The sequence below is a fragment of the Centruroides sculpturatus genome, unplaced genomic scaffold (genome assembly GCF_000671375.1).
Source record: "Centruroides sculpturatus isolate CEXI.00-Female unplaced genomic scaffold, Cexi_2.0 scaffold140, whole genome shotgun sequence".
Taxonomy (NCBI): domain Eukaryota; kingdom Metazoa; phylum Arthropoda; class Arachnida; order Scorpiones; family Buthidae; genus Centruroides; species Centruroides sculpturatus.
Window position 1 is genome coordinate 158,430 of NW_019384503.1, and position 16,244 is coordinate 174,673.

General features: G+C 27.2%; 1 pseudogene; it reads left to right on the forward strand.

The window, feature by feature from the left end:
- Window positions 1-5,720: 5,720 nt before the first annotated feature.
- Window positions 5,721-16,244, forward strand: part of LOC111622131 — an 89,613-nt pseudogene continuing 79,089 nt past the window's right edge.

Sequence of the window (16,244 nt, forward strand, 5' to 3'; positions counted from 1 at the left end):
GTATTAAAAGTAGGATAAATAAGAGATCTGTAATTTTTAGATATATTATATCAATAAAATACATTGCTTAATATAATTGTCTGACAATTTTGCATTAGTTATTACATTTTATATCTATATACTGTATGTAAGTCAAGCTTATATAAAAACTAAACAACAAAATCAAAAGTTTTATCATAGATTCAAAAATTTCCAGAATCATCCCTAATTGTGGAAATGAAAATTTGCCTGAGAGATTTTTTTCAGTTTCTGTAATTGACAACATGTATGATGCTATTTGATATTGAGTTTTGATATCAGTTCTTGTATATGTGGAGATAAGTAATTTGTTGGATAAATGTTTAGTAACATCTCAGTTTAAAAATGTCAGTAATGGAACAATGTGCCAATATCAAATTTTGTGTTTTGCTTTAAAAATCATTATCAGTATGCTTGCTGAAACAAGGTTAATGTATCAGCACGCATAAAATAACATAACAATGAAAAAATTGCAAATTTAAAAATGGTAATGTATTTTCAAGGATTGAATGGCATGTTGGTCTATCTGGGAAGATTAGATATTTCCATATGGTAAAAACCAGCACACCAATTTACCCTAGGGAATGCAGTTATATCGGTTTACACAAGGCTACACATCCCTCTTCAGAGGGTATGTGAAAAAAAAGCAAATAATTATCTTATGCCTGGCAATCTTTATCACCAACAGGAACAGTCAATTTAAAAAAATTATTCAAAAATTTTCATTTATACGTTTTGTTCAAATAATCTTAAGAATATTCCATTCGAGAATGCTTTAACCCAGGGATGTCAAAGATACGGCCCACGGGCCAGTCATGGCCCGTGGGCCATATCTTTGACATCCCTGGCCCACATCATTGGCCAACATCACGGGCCAGACATGACGAAACACTTGAATATTTTGACGAAACACTTGAATATATATGACGAAACACTTGAATAATTTGAATGTTAAACTTTAAGGAAAAAATGTAATTGTTACACGACTGTACTCAAGTGTTCAAGCTTTCAAAATAAAATTAAAGTTGTGGGAATCGCAGTTGCAAGAACAAAATTTGACCATTTCCCTAGCATTTGTGAAATCGGCATGTACAATGCAGATAAATTAGCAGATTTTTCTTACCGTTTGCTTGATCTTATTGCTGAATTTGATAGTCATTTTGCAGATTTTCGTGAGCTCAATACCTACGACTTTCCTCTTTTTAATGATCTGTTTATGTTCAATGTTGGTAAAGCATCGACTTACTTGCAAATGGAACTAATAGATTTGCAGTGTGATAGTGCTTTAAAAAGCAAGTTCAATGAAGTTGACATTTTGGCATTTTATACAAAGTACTTCAAAAATCAAAATAGCTATCCCAACTTAAGGAATCATGCTGCCCACATTTTATGCATGTTTGGAAGTTCATGTGTGTGTGAACAGTTGTTTTCACAATGAAGATTAATAAATCTAAATACCGTTCAAGACTTAGATAAACATCTTCATTCCATTTTGAAAATCAATACAACATCGTTGACACCAAACATTGAGGAGACAATGAAGCATAGAAGAAGTCAAGTTTCTGGATACTCAAAATAATATTTTGGTTTAATACAGCTCATAATTTTTTTTCTTTAATAAAATCATTCTTTATATACTTCTTATTTATACTTAGTATTACATTTGCATTTTATTTTTAATCTGGCTCACTGTCATACTAGAGACAAAAAATTGGCACTTAGAGTTTGAGTTTGACACCCCTGATTTAGAGTGTATGAGATTACAATACATTTTTATATACTTCTTATTTATACTTAGTATTACATTTGCATTTTATTTTTAATCTGGCTCACTGTCATACTTGAGACAAAAAATTGGCACTTAAGGAGTGAGTTTGACACACCTGCTTTAACCGGAAGATCTATGTAGATTGAAAACGTTTGGGTTTTATCTGCATTAAACTATTCTGAAATTGTACTTTTAACATTCAGAGGTGTGCTGTTTTTTTATTACATTTTACAGTTGTTACCAAAATAAAGATATTGGTTTCTGAATAATAAAATTCCAGGAATTTTTTGAATCTAGCAATAATTCATCAATAAGCTGGCTCTCAATAATACACATAGAAACTAATTTAGGGTAAAAGTTTATATTATTTACTTTCTCTTATAAAGATTAAAAACATATTTCTTTAGTAATTATATAAAAACATTTCGATATAAAATTACTTGCAATTGCTTTAAAAACAACAACTGAAAATAAATTTAGGTAAATTTTAATATATTTAAAATTATTTATGTAAAAAGTTCATATATTTTAAATATATAGCCTACATTTTTTGTTTTTCTATTTGTTTCTGCTATACACTTTTTTTTTTGAAACCTTGAATACCAATCAAGTTGAAATTATATATATAAAAAAAATCTGCAGATTAGATCCTAAAGAAGTAAACAAGCATCTATTCCCATAAATTTGGGAAGACTGCAAAATTTCATATCAAAAATTGCCCATTGTATCTTTTATCTTGTAAATGTTAAATCAAAATCATGTTAAAATTTATGGCTTGAAAACATTGCTCCTTAAAATCAGTTTTATATAAAATAAAGAAATGCTAAATTGAAGTTTATATGTAATTGTTTTTATGGTACACTAGTTGAGACTACTAAAAGAGAATGTATAATTTGGGGTAAACATTAAATCAAGAAATATTAAAATAGGATGTCACTCTATATTGAGATGACACAATATTTTAAACAAACAAAATTTTCTGTTTTTATTAAATCTAAAAATAAATTCTATATAATTTATTAAAGCTAAATTCTGTTTCATTCAAGCTGTTACATACATGTATTTGTATATGTAATGCAATATCTTGCAATCACTAACTGGATAAACTTTAAATTTTTAATTTAAAGAAATTTTATTTATTATTGAGATTTACAGACAATAACACGTTTCTTTAAGAAAAAATTGATTCTGTATTCTCATTTAAAGACAAATGTAAAACAATTAGGACAAATTCTTAAAAAAGCAAAATAATTTCTATTTTTGTATTAAAAGTAGGATAAATAAGAGATCTGTAATTTTTAGATATATTATATCAATAAAATACATTGCTTAATATAATTGTCTGACAATTTTGCATTAGTTATTACATTTTATATCTATATACTGTATGTAAGTCAAGCTTATATAAAAACTAAACAACAAAATCAAAAGTTTTATCATAGATTCAAAAATTTCCAGAATCATCCCTAATTGTGGAAATGAAAATTTGCCTGAGAGATTTTTTTCAGTTTCTGTAATTGACAACATGTATGATGCTATTTGATATTGAGTTTTGATATCAGTTCTTGTATATGTGGAGATAAGTAATTTGTTGGATAAATGTTTAGTAACATCTCAGTTTAAAAATGTCAGTAATGGAACAATGTGCCAATATCAAATTTTGTGTTTTGCTTTAAAAATCATTATCAGTATGCTTGCTGAAACAAGGTTAATGTATCAGCATGCATAAAATAACATAACAATGAAAAAATTGCAAATTTAAAAATGGTAATGTATTTTCAAGGATTGAATGGCATGTTGGTCTATCTGGGAAGATTAGATATTTCCATATGGTAAAAACCAGCACACCAATTTACCCTAGGGAATGCAGTTATATCGGTTTACACAAGGCTACACATCCCTCTTCAGAGGGTATGTGAAAAAAAAGCAAATAATTATCTTATGCCTGGCAATCTTTATCACCAACAGGAACAGTCAATTTAAAAAAATTATTCAAAAATTTTCATTTATACGTTTTGTTCAAATAATCTTAAGAATATTCCATTCGAGAATGCTTTAACCCAGGGATGTCAAAGATACGGCCCACGGGCCAGTCATGGCCCGTGGGCCATATCTTTGACATCCCTGGCCCACATCATTGGCCAACATCACGGGCCAGACATGACGAAACACTTGAATATTTTGACGAAACACTTGAATATATATGACGAAACACTTGAATAATTTGAATGTTAAACTTTAAGGAAAAAATGTAATTGTTACACGACTGTACTCAAGTGTTCAAGCTTTCAAAATAAAATTAAAGTTGTGGGAATCGCAGTTGCAAGAACAAAACTTGACCATTTCCCTAGCATTTGTGAAATCGGCATGTACAATGCAGATAAATTAGCAGATTTTTCTTACCGTTTGCTTGATCTTATTGCTGAATTTGATAGTCATTTTGCAGATTTTCGTGAGCTCAATACCTACGACTTTCCTCTTTTTAATGATCTGTTTATGTTCAATGTTGGTAAAGCATCGACTTACTTGCAAATGGAACTAATAGATTTGCAATGTGATAGTGCTTTAAAAAGCAAGTTCAATGAAGTTGACATTTTGGCATTTTATACAAAGTACTTCAAAAATCAAAATAGCTATCCCAACTTAAGGAATCATGCTGCCCACATTTTATGCATGTTTGGAAGTTCATGTGTGTGTGAACAGTTGTTTTCACAATGAAGATTAATAAATCTAAATACCGTTCAAGACTTAGATAAACATCTTCATTCCATTTTGAAAATCAATACAACATCGTTGACACCAAACATTGAGGAGACAATGAAGCATAGAAGAAGTCAAGTTTCTGGATACTCAAAATAATATTTTGGTTTAATACAGCTCTACTTAAAAAAATTATAATTTTTTTTCTTTAATAAAATCATTCTTTATATACTTCTTATTTATACTTAGTATTACATTTGCATTTTATTTTTAATCTGGCTCACTGTCATACTTGAGACAAAAAATTGGCACTTAAGGAGTGAGTTTGACACACCTGCTTTAACCGGAAGATCTATGTAGATTGAAAACGTTTGGGTTTTATCTGCATTAAACTATTCTGAAATTGTACTTTTAACATTCAGAGGTGTGCTGTTTTTTTATTACATTTTACAGTTGTTACCAAAATAAAGATATTGGTTTCTGAATAATAAAATTCCAGGAATTTTTTGAATCTAGCAATAATTCATCAATAAGCTGGCTCTCAATAATACACATAGAAACTAATTTAGGGTAAAAGTTTATATTATTTACTTTCTCTTATAAAGATTAAAAACATATTTCTTTAGTAATTATATAAAAACATTTCGATATAAAATTACTTGCAATTGCTTTAAAAACAACAACTGAAAATAAATTTAGGTAAATTTTAATATATTTAAAATTATTTATGTAAAAAGTTCAGATCCAATAAATAAAATTGAATGCTAGTCTGCATTAATAATTTATTACTTTATTTAGTAATTACAAATAATTTAAAAACGAGATGCGTTTGCATTAAGCTTTAAAAAATAAAATTATATATATATTGATTTTATATATTTAACCAATCCCTATTAATTTATAAAAAATTAAATTATATATTTTTTCAAGTAATAACATCACTTTCATGTTTTAAATATCTAAAATATATAATGAAAAAAAGGTATAAAACCTTTGGAAAGAAATCCAATTAATTTAATAGAATTCTCCATCATGGTCAAAGTTTTTTGCTTATTTTCATGAGAGCAGCCATATTGTTACAGCTTCGCATTTTAATTTAAAATAATAATAATAATAATAACAATTCCTAATACAAATATATTACTTATTATATTGAATAATAAATAATTTAATAAAAAAATTTACAATTATAAATTGCAATAAACTTTTCTATTAATTATATAATAATATTGACTAATCAGAAAGAGGAACAATCGAAAACAAAATGTCAGCAAAGAAGACGAACATGTTCAACCTTTAGAAATCAACAAAAAAGGATATTGCTTTTACATTAACACAGATATTTGTTCGTTGTGGGTTGTTATTCAAGAAGTAAATGACGGTTAGTCTTTAATTATTATTATTAAGGTGATAAGATACGAATATATATTTAAATATATTGCGAAATGATTCAAAATTAGTCCTAAACTAATATTTGTCAAAGTTGTAAAGAGAAAATTGATTTTATTTTCAATTTTAACATATTTTCACTTAATTTAACACGATTTTATATCTTTAATGTTTAATAATAATTATTATTATTTCTAAAATATAGAATGTAATCGTTATATCAAGAATTCTTTAAATAAATATTTATATTGAATATTAAATTTGAAATTATTATATCATAAGATGATTTTTTGTGTGTGTGTGTTTGTATGTCTGCCCGCTAATTTGATGATTTATATTTTATCCATTTTGAATTAAATTTTTTATGTTATCTTTTTAATTTTTAGATTTGGATCCTAGTTTTTTTTTTAATTTTGCAATTTAATTTTTTTTTATTGTTTTTTTGCATATGTTTGCATGTGTAAACAGTAAAAAAACATGTTAAATCATTCTATGAATAATGTATAGATTTTTTTTAAAAAACTAATGTGTTTTTTAGTGGAAAATTAAGGCTTTGAGACATTCTACATTTTAATTTCACACTATAACATTGTGTGTATGATTGGTGTAGATATATATCATTCTGAAATTAGTTGGCTTCATTTGAAAACAATTGGCTAGTGATTTAAAAAATTTATTAATTGGATTACTTGGTAAGATTTTACCAATAGTTGTGTATCTATATTTTCAAGTATCAATACCTATAATTTCTTTTTTTTTTGTTTTGAATTGGCTTATTCTAACAGAATTTTTATTCATTTTGTTTAACTGTAGTTGTAGATCTATAAGTTTTGTTAAAATTATTGTTGAAATGTTTCCAAGTTTGTAAATAATTAGAAAATTTTTACAAAATAGTGTGTTCCATATATTTTTATTTATATTACAGTAGAAGTAGATAGTCATTACATATTTTTTAAGTTGAGATAGATTAGTTGAAATTATATTTTATTTCCATCTTCAGTAATTCAAGTATAAATATTATGTAGCAAAATTTACAGCTTTTGCTGAATATAATAATAATAAATTATTATTATTATTATTCCACTTTTACATTTTAAAAATGCATTTAAAATGACGGAAATAAATATAGTCAAACCTCTCAACAACGGCCACTGATAGAAAATTTTTAAAAAAATGACCGCGGTTTAGAGGTGATTATCGTTGAGAAGTGATCGTTATTGCAGGTTTGACCTGTATATTTTATAATTATCGTATAGTAAAAGAAGCAATTTAATAATGTTTTCTCTAATTTAATTAAACTTTATCAAGGTTTAAATATAAATTTCCAAAGAAATGACTTGAAATGAAAGTCTGAAAAGTGAAAAAAAAAATCATTAAGGACATTAATTAAACTTGCTTTTAAAATATAGAATTTATCATCTTGCAATCTGTTATCCTTGTTCTTTGTGTGGAGATGACAATGTGATTTATCATCAATCAGCCACTAGAAGTGTGTGACTTTGATTTTCGCTTGGAGGAGACTTTGCATTTTTTAGTGCTGTCAGATTGTTTTTTGTTGGCATTCGAGATGAAAGAGTATCAAGTAAACAAAGTAATTTCTTACTAGCCCAATTTTTCTTATATTAACAATATGCANACAGCTGCAAGAACAAAAACTTGACCATTTTCCTAGCATTTGTGAAATCGGCATGTACAATGCAGATAAATTAGCAGATTTTTCTTACCGTTTGCTTGATCTTATTGCTGAATTTGATAGTCATTTTGCAGATTTTCGTGAGCTCAATACCTACGACTTTCCTCTTTTTAATGATCTGTTTATGTTCAATGTTGGTAAAGCATCGACTTACTTGCAAATGGAACTAATAGATTTGCAATGTGATAGTGCTTTAAAAAGCAAGTTCAATGAAGTTGACATTTTGGCATTTTATACAAAGTACTTCAAAAATCAAAATAGCTATCCCAACTTAAGGAATCATGCTGCCCACATTTTATGCATGTTTGGAAGTTCATGTGTGTGTGAACAGTTGTTTTCACAATGAAGATTAATAAATCTAAATACCGTTCAAGACTTAGATAAACATCTTCATTCCATTTTGAAAATCAATACAACATCGTTGACACCAAACATTGAGGAGACAATGAAGCATAGAAGAAGTCAAGTTTCTGGATACTCAAAATAATATTTTGGTTTAATACAGCTCTACTTAAAAAAATTATAATTTTTTTTCTTTAATAAAATCATTCTTTATATACTTCTTATTTATACTTAGTATTACATTTGCATTTTATTTTTAATCTGGCTCACTGTCATACTTGAGACAAAAAATTGGCACTTAAGGAGTGAGTTTGACACACCTGCTTTAACCGGAAGATCTATGTAGATTGAAAACGTTTGGGTTTTATCTGCATTAAACTATTCTGAAATTGTACTTTTAACATTCAGAGGTGTGCTGTTTTTTTATTACATTTTACAGTTGTTACCAAAATAAAGATATTGGTTTCTGAATAATAAAATTCCAGGAATTTTTTGAATCTAGCAATAATTCATCAATAAGCTGGCTCTCAATAATACACATAGAAACTAATTTAGGGTAAAAGTTTATATTATTTACTTTCTCTTATAAAGATTAAAAACATATTTCTTTAGTAATTATATAAAAACATTTCGATATAAAATTACTTGCAATTGCTTTAAAAACAACAACTGAAAATAAATTTAGGTAAATTTTAATATATTTAAAATTATTTATGTAAAAAGTTCAGATCCAATAAATAAAATTGAATGCTAGTCTGCATTAATAATTTATTACTTTATTTAGTAATTACAAATAATTTAAAAACGAGATGCGTTTGCATTAAGCTTTAAAAAATAAAATTATATATATATTGATTTTATATATTTAACCAATCCCTATTAATTTATAAAAAATTAAATTATATATTTTTTCAAGTAATAACATCACTTTCATGTTTTAAATATCTAAAATATATAATGAAAAAAAGGTATAAAACCTTTGGAAAGAAATCCAATTAATTTAATAGAATTCTCCATCATGGTCAAAGTTTTTTGCTTATTTTCATGAGAGCAGCCATATTGTTACAGCTTCGCATTTTAATTTAAAATAATAATAATAATAATAACAATTCCTAATACAAATATATTACTTATTATATTGAATAATAAATAATTTAATAAAAAAATTTACAATTATAAATTGCAATAAACTTTTCTATTAATTATATAATAATATTGACTAATCAGAAAGAGGAACAATCGAAAACAAAATGTCAGCAAAGAAGACGAACATGTTCAACCTTTAGAAATCAACAAAAAAGGATATTGCTTTTACATTAACACAGATATTTGTTCGTTGTGGGTTGTTATTCAAGAAGTAAATGACGGTTAGTCTTTAATTATTATTATTAAGGTGATAAGATACGAATATATATTTAAATATATTGCGAAATGATTCAAAATTAGTCCTAAACTAATATTTGTCAAAGTTGTAAAGAGAAAATTGATTTTATTTTCAATTTTAACATATTTTCACTTAATTTAACACGATTTTATATCTTTAATGTTTAATAATAATTATTATTATTTCTAAAATATAGAATGTAATCGTTATATCAAGAATTCTTTAAATAAATATTTATATTGAATATTAAATTTGAAATTATTATATCATAAGATGATTTTTTGTGTGTGTGTGTTTGTATGTCTGCCCGCTAATTTGATGATTTATATTTTATCCATTTTGAATTAAATTTTTTATGTTATCTTTTTAATTTTTAGATTTGGATCCTAGTTTTTTTTTTAATTTTGCAATTTAATTTTTTTTTATTGTTTTTTTGCATATGTTTGCATGTGTAAACAGTAAAAAAACATGTTAAATCATTCTATGAATAATGTATAGATTTTTTTAAAAAAACTAATGTGTTTTTTAGTGGAAAATTAAGGCTTTGAGACATTCTACATTTTAATTTCACACTATAACATTGTGTGTATGATTGGTGTAGATATATATCATTCTGAAATTAGTTGGCTTCATTTGAAAACAATTGGCTAGTGATTTAAAAAATTTATTAATTGGATTACTTGGTAAGATTTTACCAATAGTTGTGTATCTATATTTTCAAGTATCAATACCTATAATTTCTTTTTTTTTTGTTTTGAATTGGCTTATTCTAACAGAATTTTTATTCATTTTGTTTAACTGTAGTTGTAGATCTATAAGTTTTGTTAAAATTATTGTTGAAATGTTTCCAAGTTTGTAAATAATTAGAAAATTTTTACAAAATAGTGTGTTCCATATATTTTTATTTATATTACAGTAGAAGTAGATAGTCATTACATATTTTTTAAGTTGAGATAGATTAGTTGAAATTATATTTTATTTCCATCTTCAGTAATTCAAGTATAAATATTATGTAGCAAAATTTACAGCTTTTGCTGAATATAATAATAATAAATTATTATTATTATTATTCTATTNTTTTAGATAAATCTTTTATGCAAGTGGAATTTATTAATCTGTGTTATAAATAACAGCATACAGATTAATAAATAAATTTGAGTTGTTTTTTTCTATCCAGATGAACTTAATACAGTAGAGCATCGATTATCCAAATCAATTGGAGACTGGGGTTGTTTGGAAAATCGATTTTTTGGATAACCAATTATGTACGAAAAAATATATTATTAATATAGTATATTCCTATATTAACTGATAATTTTAAGCATGAATCTGATGTTTTCACATTTTACTATCGAGTTATAAGCAATATCAACATATTATTTTTCATTTTATTAATTTTGATTTGCATAACAAAACTATTACTAATTTTTTTTCCAGTTTATTAATACAGTAGAGCATAGTTTATCCGAATCAATTGGGGACTGGAGTTGTTCAGAAAATCGATATTTCGGATAACCGATTATGTACAAAAAAATATATTAACCTATCCCATGTTGAAATTTTTGTCTGTTGCGTGTTGCTTTGCGTTGAATTTTCGTCGATGTTAAGCCTAACAAAGACTATTATATCGTTAAAAATTATTTTTTTATTTTGTATAAACAAAATAAATATATTGAAAAATATAAAAACAATAAAAAATTATACTTCAGAAGTTAATTTAGTATCAAAAACGTAAAATATTTGAGTAGCCCAAGACATAGCCAAAAATTGCAGCGCCACAGCACTGGCGAAAATTTTAATTTGCCGACTGGAATTCTTTCAGATAATTGACTTTCGGATAAATGACACTCTACTGTATTCTATAAAGTTCAAGAAATTTATTAAGAGAGAAATTTAATAAATATATTCTTTTGTACATGAATTATATAGAATTTGTTAATAAATAATAAAAAATAATTGTTTTTTTATTTTTCAAATCCATGTAGATTTATAGTTGTGAATTAATAACAGAATTTTAATAATGCATTTTATTTTTAATTTTAATAATTCAGCAATTATAAAAAATATGTAACTGTTAATTAGAAAAAAGTAATTAAAATGCTGGAGAAGCAAAACATATGTGCACAGGAATTAGTCAAATGCTGTTTTATTTTGTCAATGTGCCATACTGTAAGGGTGATACTCATAGAATTTGTACAAAGTTGGTCAGGGAAGGTCATTAAAACAAAAATTTGAATAGGAACCCTGTGTGTGTGTATATATATATATATAATTACCATATTGATTCTAATATACACCATAAATTTGTAATCAAATTTTAAGATTTATTTAATAGAGGAAAAAATTTTAAAATCAGATTTATTAAGTTTTGTCAATTAGTAATAAATTAGAAAAACAATACAGATGTCATAAAACAGGAACAATGAAAGAAAAGAGGCTCTGGGGCCGATGAGATAAGGGAAGGACATTCTTGGCCCAGACCTCAAGGTGGACAGATATCAAATGTGGTATTCTGGGTCATGAATGGCAACAACTGGAGAATTTGATAGAGGTTGAGAAGAGAATTGGATTTTTATTGTAGTTACTAGGTGCAAGGAGAAACCTAGTGAAGACGATGATAGACTTTTCAGAAAAAGTTCAACATGGTATCCCACGTAAAATTGTGAAGTCAGCAAAACCCTGGGTATTTTGCTCCCTACTGTATTCTATTTTCCTAGATTCTATATTCCCTATCATGTTTTTTTCTTTTCCTAGTTTTAAGTTAGCACATTAGTATTAGTCATAGTTTTTGGGTCACCATTTATATTTGTTACGAACAGTACATTTTGTCATTGTCTGCCAAAATATTGTTCAACGCCGTATTGTAATAAATTACTGCGGAGTTAGAATCTGAAAAAACCTGTTCATATACGTAAAATAAAATACTTTGACCATACTGTCGCTTAGTTATTAATACGTCTTTCCTTTGTCGGTCTATGTACCAGTACATTTCATAACTTCACACTATTATGGATTTGGCCAGGCCCACATTAAGATCAACCAGGTGGTGATAGATGAAGCCCAACTTAATAGATAGACCATGAAAATTTTGTGGGATGTTGCTTGCCAGGGCCGTGTTCAGTAAAGCAGAACACCTAAGTTAGAATTCTGAGTGACTTAGTGGGTGGAGCTAAGAGGTGTTCTGAGCATCATTGAACAATTATTCTTAGTTAGACAACTAAGCAAAATAGTGGACAAAGTTAAAATTATGATCGCAACAATTATTGCAAACAAACTGGTTGAAAAAGATGAAGTAGCCAATAAATTATTCAAATGGAAGCTGCATCAGATGGTGATGAAATTAATAAAGCAATTATTAATTGTAATTAACGAAATGGACTGCTATCTTCTGTTAAAATGTATTTGGAATCTGTTATATGGATGTATAATAATTTTACATTTTGAAGTCATTTTAGAATGAGTTAATGATTTAGAATGAGAGAATAACTTTGTGATTCTTATAATAAAATACATTTAGTCCAACATGATCAGCCATCTTGCAAATCGTACAATGAGACAAAAACAATGACATCACCAGTAGAAGTTAGCATAGATAAAAGAAGCTGACTTAACTAGTTAGAATTCTAGTGGTGGGAATGTAATTGTGGGAGGAGTCAAGCAGTAGTTAGAAAGAGTTAGTTCAACATTGTAGCATAACTAGACTTAGCAAGGATTCTGCATTACTGAACATGGCCCTAGATTTAATTCCATGTCTCTCAGAATGTTAGTCTAGTGCCTTACTGCATTGTTTCTAAGAAGACATTAGTTTTTTGTTCTTGAATTGGCTTGTTTACTGACGTGAGCTCATAAGGACATCTGAGAACTCTTAGTGTTTAAATAGTACAAATTCTCAGGAAGGACAAGAGAATTGAATAATTGATTTTTGCATTCAAATATTCCTATTTTTAGTTGAAATTACTTTATTACTTAATTTCATGAAATTAATCTAAAGTGCTTACATATGTAATAAAAGTGATTTTATTGTAAAAATGAATGTAATTGTGAGGCATTTATCTGGTGTAGTTTAAGGATTAAAAAATAATAATAGTAATAGACTTTTGGAAACAGAAAAAAATATCCAGTATTGTGTAATTCTCATTTACAGAGGTTTTACTGTATTTCAGTATATTCATTCATTGAGAGTTATATTTTGTAAAATTATCCTGCTTTATACTCTAATCTTACTTGGTTTGTATAATCAGAAAAACAAAAAAATTAGTTTGGTTTGGGCAACTTCATTTTATCATTGATTTATGAAGACTAGAACCTTTTTTCATTCTTTTAACAATAATCTATGTTCAAACTTAAAATCTTTGTTGTTTATATATAAATTTATATAATACAGCCTATATAATTTTAATAGTTGAAATATTATAATTAAGTCTGAAATAGCTGCAGGTCAATCACCTAAACAGTGACCTTGATCTTCACACTTAAAAATACAAGGTATAATGAATTTAAAATAGAAATTGTATTTCATATTTTTCAGTAACTAGACATGTTACACATTTGCATTAATCTGTTCTGATAATCAGAAAATGAATTAATAGTTTAGTAATTTGTTAATTGTACAAAGTTTCTGTAATACTTAAACATAGAATGCTGGTCTATTCAAATACAATGGGTGATCGGTTAACGAACAAATCAGATAATGAACACTTTCCCGAAAGATTTTTATGATCAGACAATGAACACATGTTTGGATAACGAACACTTCACTGAACAAACAAGAAGAAGCAATGTAAAATAACGAATACCGATTGGTCTTCCTTTGTCTTCAGGCAACAATTCGAAACTTTTTGGAGCGCAGGAGATGTCGACATCGACATCGACATTCTACCCAGTGTATACTGATCGGATAGTATTCCCCCGAACTTTGAAACTCTCCCTTATAATTCCAGCCTTTTATATTTCTGACAGAAACAATTCTTTTATGTTTTCTTCTGAAAATGCGGATTTATGCCGATATCTGCTATTAAAGATCTTTTGAAAAAGTGATGTCAGAACAACGGTCTTCAAATGTCATCCAAACCAGGTTGAGGTTAATAGGCCCAGGGATCTCTACATTTACAATGCTATTAATTTCTTCTGAAAAATCATGAAGAGAGAAAAGCAATCAACATTAGACAAATTCTTTAACCCTTAGAAATGAAAAAAACATGACTAATAAAAATGCAAGACCGTGTATATATGTATTTTTATTATTACATATGAATAAATGTAGTAAGAAAGTGTATATTTTTTTATTTTTCTGGGGTCTCCAGAATGAATTAATCAAATTCCCATAGAAACCTATGGTAAATCGATCATCGGTTAACGAACATTTCGGATAGTGAACAAAGTCTTGGAATGGATTATGTTCATTAACTGATCACCCATTGTAGTTATATTTAATGCTGCTTTTTGATTAATAGTAATATAGCTAAACACACTGAAACAGCCTAAATTTTTATTTATCTAGATGTTCTTCATATAGATTGGCATAAATTTAGGTTTTTGATAAATTCATTTTTCAAGCTGATCTATTTATATCTCCTATAGATCTATTATTTGTTTCTTTATATTTTATATCACGGGTTCCCATCCTATGGGTCGCAACCCAGAAAGGGGTCGTGACGGGCTTTCTGTGGGGTCACCAACTTATACAGTAAACTAAAAAAATATTCACTATAATGCAATTTTTATTTTTAATAGTGTCTTGAAGTTTTTATTTTAATTTAAAGAAATATATTTTATATAATTTTTTAAAATTAAAATAAGTGTAATCTAGGTACGCTATTCTGCCACAGTTGGTTGAAACGTGTTGAGAGTTTGAGAGGAATAAATTAAATGTTGAGAATGACATGAGGTTGGCGTTAACAAAAACTCGCCCGCGAATTTTGAGGCTGGTTAATAACATGCAATTTCAACCATCGCATTAAATTATTAAACATAATTTAAAATAAAATTATACTAAAAAACTAATTTCCTTTTTTTTTAATTACCTTATTAAAAATGCCTTTTTCAATTGTATTGGGGTCGCGGGACACTTGGCTTTTATAAAAAGGGGTTGCCATCCAAAAAAGGTTGGGAACCGTTGTTTTATATACTAAATATCTTTTAAAAGCTGGAATTTCTTGGATAAAATCACACAAAAACACCTTTTGTACTTCTTCAGCAATAACTAGAAAAGTATGAAAGGTGTTTGTATGATTATATTTTATATGCAGGTTAAGTTTTCAGAATTGGTCAATATAAAATCTCCAGTAAAAAATAACTGAAACTGTTCTTAGCACTTTTAAAAAGTAGTCCTCTTTGCCTTCTATACACTTGCCAACCATATTGATGTCTTCTTTTGTGATTGACTTGAAGACAGCAATTACACTTTGTTGAATTTCCTGTAATAATAGTGTGTGCATTTCAAGGATTTTTTGATCTTTGGAAAGAGGAAAAGTCACATTGTGCAAGATCAGATGAATTTGGCCAGAAATTGCTTGACAGACAGGGCACGTTGTCAAGATGGGAATTCAATATAGACTTGGTCTTTTTTACAGACTGACTCATGAAAATATTTTGGAGTTGCCAAGTACAGCTCCTGATCCACCATTTGCCCTTCAAATTGAAACAAGTCTTCAATGTTGAAGAGACAGATGAACACTATTTTAATTTGCACATGTGGGCTTTATTGAACCTTGGTGACCAGGGACAGTGCAAGAATATCTGATGCCACTAGACAAAGAAAATGTAGGTACCTGTAAACATTGTCTATATACTGTATGTAATTATACTCACACAAGCACTCACACACTCATATGTGGTTATTTATGAAAATATTATTATGAACATTTTAAAAAATTTTTATTTATTGACACTAATTAAAAATATATCTTTTATTTATTTATGAGTGCTAGTGCCCCTATGTGATTACCTAG